Here is a 5,895-nt window from a genome sequence, read left to right as displayed (position 1 = left end):
CTCTCTCTCTCTCTCTCTCTCTCTCTGTCTCTCTCTCTCTCTCTCTGCACGGAGCGCGGCGGCCGCGGCGGCACAGCTCCCCCTCCCTGCGGCTCCGCTCGGCAGCTTTCGGGACTCGCCCCTCCCCGGCAGCGCGCCAGGGCGAGCTCGCGCCCGCGGACTCTTCCCTAGTCCCCGGGTGCCGAGAGCACGAGCGCCATCTCGGTCCCAGCGGCCACGGCCGGGCCCCAACTTTGCCGACTCTGGAACTTTCTGTCTGTCTGTCTGTTTTCTCCTTAGCACCGGCCGTGTCCGCGGCGCTAACTCGGATGCTCGCCTCTCCCTCTGGCTCGTGCACGCTCGGGCACCCTCGCACACACTCTCACACACACGTGCACGAACAGCTCCACGCCCTCCTCGTTCAGCCTGCTATTACCTCATCCTCGCCAGCATCCTTCTCTAACTGTCCATCAAGGATACAGAAGCCACGCCCCCTGGCCACTCGCATCAGCGCCCTAGAGCTTCCATGCCCTCTGCTGGTCCAAAACCTTAAGTGCAGATCAAAGACACTTGTGACCACTGAGAGCCGGTGTCATCTGTGTAGAGAGCAGAGAAGTTCTCTGTGGTCCATTTCTCTATTGTTAAGAGTTAAAAGACACAAACTAAACTGATTCATCTTGCAGGGTCCATGTGAGTAAAACTATGAGACAGCAGAACAAGTACAAGCTAGAGTCGCTCATTTTGGTCTTACTGGCTAAAGAGCGCAGTAATAGGAAGTGCAGCTCTGACGAAAGGAGACTGAAGCCCGGATTGAACATTACCGCCGGACGTGGTATGTTACACTTGTGGCTTCCTCATCTGAGAGGCTTGAGGCAAGACAATGGAGAAATTCAGGCCACATATCCAGACCAGGTCCCCGAAAGTATTAAGTTAAACATTTTAAAGAGAAATACATATTGACCTTTTCAGGGAAGACACTTTGAAGCTTCACAAAGAATCGATCCGTTCTAACAAAGTAAAGATGGAATTACGAGTAATTTTAGATTGGTAATGAATGATAAATCTTTTCTGGAAAAGCTTTTTCAGGGTCTCATATGCTCTTTTTATGTTTGAGGAGACAATCAGAAAACTCCTTAGCAGTGCCTAAACTAGGAATTCCCGGGTGTAGGAAGCTTAAATAGGCAAGAGGGGCGGGGGCATTAAGAAATATTTAACTGACTGTGTCAAAGACAAACAGGAAACAGAAAGAAATAAACCCTTACTTTGTGTCCATCCTGGTTTTTCATTCGGTCTTCTTGTGTCTGCCATGATAACACAGCAGGGTATCATAGCAGAACTGAAATGAGTGACTGGGTGCAGTTCACATTAGTAATTAGTTGTAATAGTTAACATTGATTGTTAGCTTGACAGGATCCAGATTCACCCAAGAGACAAGCTTACCACCATGCCTGTGAGGACCTAGGAGGATCAATTAACCAAGGTGGGAATGCCCATCTACCTGCGGGCAGCACCATCCATGGACTGCAGTTCCGGAGGAGAATGAGAGTGGAGTACCAGCATTCATTCCTCTTTTTCATTACTTGTCACACTGTGACCAGCTCCCTTAGTTACTTCCCTGATGTCATGAACTGTACCCTGGAACTGTGAGTCAAACAGTAGCATTTCCCCCCTTTTTCCCATATTTTATCACAGCAACAAGACAAGCAACTCACACATCAACTGTAGCTGCAAAAATACGTATTTAATAAGTCACACTAACTTATAATTCATGAAAGTGCTGATTTGCAAATAATTTCTAAGTTGATTGTAATTACGTATCTATCAACATCTTAAAACTGTTTTAAATATATCTCAACCTCAGCTAAAATTCAAACAATATACCATTTGAATGTCCAACCTGTATCAACAAAATAGTATCTTATGCCAATAAGTGACATAAAACTCCTTAACCAAATGGCATACTCAATAGGTAATTTGGACTTATGATTTTTATAATGAAACCTCCCTGAGATTTAATGGAGCAAAGCTAGGCTTGAATTTGGTGATGCTTTAAAAAAAAATGCCACCATTGCTCCCACAAGTTTTAATGAAGATGTATTTTTCTTCTTCCATGGAGTATTCATAGCAAAACGTCATTTTCCCCAGTCATCCATCACTGTGTAATAAACCACTCTGAAATTAGTGGCTAAAAAAACGGCAGTGAGCTTTGCACCAAATCTGAAATTTGAGGAAGGCTTCTGAGCACTCTTAGTCTGGCTCAACAGCATTAGCTCCAGGCACCTGAAAATAAGATCCCTGGGGCTGGACTCATCTAGGCTCATCTGATAGCCCAGGGAGGGCTTTCTGTCCAGGACCTAAGCAATGTTGATGGTACCCTCACTGCAAAGAAGCTGGCTGCCAGCTAAGTGAGAACCCCCAGGGGGAAAAAAAGGCCAAATGGGAACCGAATTACTCATTTGTTATTTAAATTTTGTTTTTAAAATTGTTGTAAATCTTCCCAGATCTTACTACTTCCCACTTCTTAAATAAGATTCCATGCACTCTGCCCAACAGTTGGCCATAAGTCTCAGCGTCTGCTTTGATAGTCTGCAGGGCAGAGCCTTTCAGAGGCCCTCTGTGACAGGTTCCCAGCTTGTTTCCTGTTTTCTTCCTCCTCTGATGTCCTTCCTCTTTGCCTTTCAGGATGGGGATTGAACATTTTAGTCAGGGTCCTCTCTCTTGATTAGTTTCTTTAGATGTACAGATTTCAGTTGGTTCATCCTATATTACATGTCTACATGAGTGAGTATATACCATGTGTGTCTTTCTGCTTCTGGGACAGCTCACTCAGGATGATCCTTTCCAGGTCCCACTATTTACCTGCAAATTTCATGATTTCCTTATTTTTCATTGCTGAGTAATATTCCATTGTGTAGATGTACCACAATTTCTGCATCCATTCTTCAGTTGAGGGGCATCTGGGTTGTTTCCAACTTCTGGCTATTACAAAGAAAGCAAAGAGAGCAACAGAACCAGAAATTTGAACACAGGGGTCTTCCCAGAGACTCATACTCCAACCAAGTACTATGCATGGAGATAACCTAGAACCCCTGCACAGATGTAGCCCATAGCAGTTTAGAGTCCAAGTAGGTTACATAGTAATGGGAAGAGGGACTGCCTCTGACATAATCTGATTGGCCTGCTCTTTGATCACCTCCCCCTGAGGGGGGAGTAGACTTACCAGGCCACAGAAGAAGACAGTGCAGCCACTTCTGATGAGAACTGATAGACTAAGATCAGAAGGAAGGAGAGGAGGACCTCCCCTATCAGTGGACTTGGGGAGGGGCATGCTTGAAGAAGGGGAGGGATAGTGGGACCGGGAGGGGAGGCGGGAGGGGCTTATGGGGGGATACAAAGTGAATAAAGTGTAATTAATAAAATAAAAATTAAAAAAGTGAACTTCGTGTAGGTGCAATTTGTCACCAAAGAAGTACTAGGAGCTTTTTGAAATTATAGACCTTATGATGTGTTACCAATAATAAAATAAAAGAAATCATTAAAAAAAATATTTGTAAATCTCCCTTGGTTGAAAGACAGAGACTCTGTGTATCTTCTTTTTTTTTTTTTTCCCCTATCCAGTTATAGTAGAGGATAGACATACTACAATTCACAGACCGCACAAAGACAAGCCCGATGGGCATCTTAGACTTCATGTGGGCCCACTAGTTAGGGGAGTGGGGGAAATCTCCTACACAGACTATGTGTAGTCCTTCTGATCACTTCCCCCTCATGGGACTTCCTTACCAAGACTGCAGAGAAGGAAGACTAACTCCGTCCTCCTGTGACTAAATAAACTGGGGTGGCTGGGTGGGTGGGGTCTCCCCTATTCCTCAGAACAGGGAGAGGGGATGCAAGACAAAGGGTGGGACTGGGAGGAGAGGAGAGGGAGCCTATGACTGAGATGTGAATTGAATTAATCAATAAAAAACTATAACATACATTGGTACTGATACCGACACAATCAAAATTCAAAAGTTACATCGTGATCCTTTGTCGATCTGTCCTTGTGTTATGCACTGTATATTATGAAGTGGACAATTTTCTCGATCGATTCCACTTACCAAAGCAGCAAGCACTCTTTAGTCACCGAGTCATCTCTCCAGCCTCTGATTTTGTGTTGTTTTGTTTTTAAAGAATGTTATGTAAACAGAAACATAAGCAACTAGTCTCTGGTGGGTCGGATTTTCACACTAAGCACAACACTCTAAGATTTATTTGAGTTATGCCTATCAGTTATGTGCCTTTTTATCTTCAGATACTGTCCAGTGGCACCAGTAAGTCAGTTTGTTTTTCTGTTTCTCCATCGAAGAACGTGTGAATTGTTTCCGGTTTGGGCTATTATGCATAAAACCCTCTACAAACGGTCTCATTCAGGACTTCGAGTGAACACTAAGCTCCGTTTCTCTTTATAAATATCCAGCATTATGACTTGCAAGATACTAAGGTAGTTGCACCTTTTGTATTTTTTAACACTGTCGGTTTTTCATTTTCTGTTTTCTCTTAACATATCATCTTCTGTATACATCCTCACCGGTACTGTTTAACGCCAGCGTGTTGTTTTAGCCTTTCGGATAGACATGTAACTTCTTGTGCACCGCCCTCCCTCCACCCTGTGTGTGTTTCCTGGTAGGCATATTCAACAGCTTTCTGCATGACTATTTGCCATCTGTATAGTCCCTTTGATGAAATGTCTGCTCATGTCTTTGGTTTGAAAACTACTTACCAAGCTGTAACATATCTTTCATATTCTTTATGGAGTCTCTCCAAAGTGAAAGTACGACTTAGATTTTCGGCGCTGTGCTGAGTACAGCACTGGGAATGGGCGTGCTTGCCTCGTTCTTAATCTTACAAACACAGCATCTGTCTTTCCTTATCAAGAATGATAGTAGCTGTGGGTGTTTCTTTTAGATTCTGTTTGTTAAAGTGAAGAAAGCTTCCTTTAGCCTGTAAGTTTTAAAACCATAAACAGATATTGAGTTTTATGATATATTTGTAGCATTCATTAACAGAATCATTTAACTTTCTTTGATACGGTTGCTTTTCAAATAATGCAATGTAGATTTGCTTTCTTAGGATACAACCTGTTCAGTCACACTGTGTAATTTTAAAAAAATATTGCTGAGTTCTGTTTAATACTTTATTAAGTATTTGGGGTCATACGTTTATGAATGATATTTTTCTGAATTTTTTTTTCAGTTCATTTCTTTTTTTCTTCTTTGTGCTATCTTTGAATGGATTTTGGAATCCAGGTAATATGAGCTTCATGTTAAGTAAGTTGGAAAATTTTCTATGCTCTTCTAATTCCTGAAAGAGCAATGTGAATTCTCCTCTAAAACATCTAGGTGTAAATATTTCTTTTCAGAAATATTTAAGTTAAGTTAAATTTTCTTAGTTGTTACAGGAGAGTCCAAGGAAGTTATCTTTGCACATTTTAAGGACTTTATTCATTTCTTCCAAGTTGTGGAATATATGTATGTGCATTTCTTCACAGTCTTTCTTTGCGTGTATATATATATATATACATATGTATATATATATATATACATATATATATATATATATACACATTTCACAAAGATATATATGCTATCCTCTATGTCTATCACGATCTTTCATTTTATTCATATTTGTATTTGAAATTAATCTGTCTCTTAATCTTTCCCTTTATTGCGCTCATCATCATCATCAGTAGCTGTAGGCGTAGTAGCAATAGCAGTAGTAGGAGTTCATTCTTTGTATATCCATTTTGTCATTCCCTTTTTCTAAGCTCTGTGTGTGCAAGGTTTTGTTCCTGTGTGTAAATATAAATGTGTCTGCGTGCATATGTGTCTATGTATAGTTTTCTGTGTGTGTGTGTGTGTGTGTGTGTGTGTGTGT

Source organism: Psammomys obesus, unplaced genomic scaffold (genome assembly GCF_907164565.1).
Source record: "Psammomys obesus unplaced genomic scaffold, mPsaObe1.curated_primary_1811, whole genome shotgun sequence".
Taxonomy (NCBI): Eukaryota; Metazoa; Chordata; class Mammalia; order Rodentia; family Muridae; genus Psammomys; species Psammomys obesus.
The sequence above is the reverse complement of the archived record's forward strand: the minus strand, read 5'-3'. Positions refer to the sequence as shown.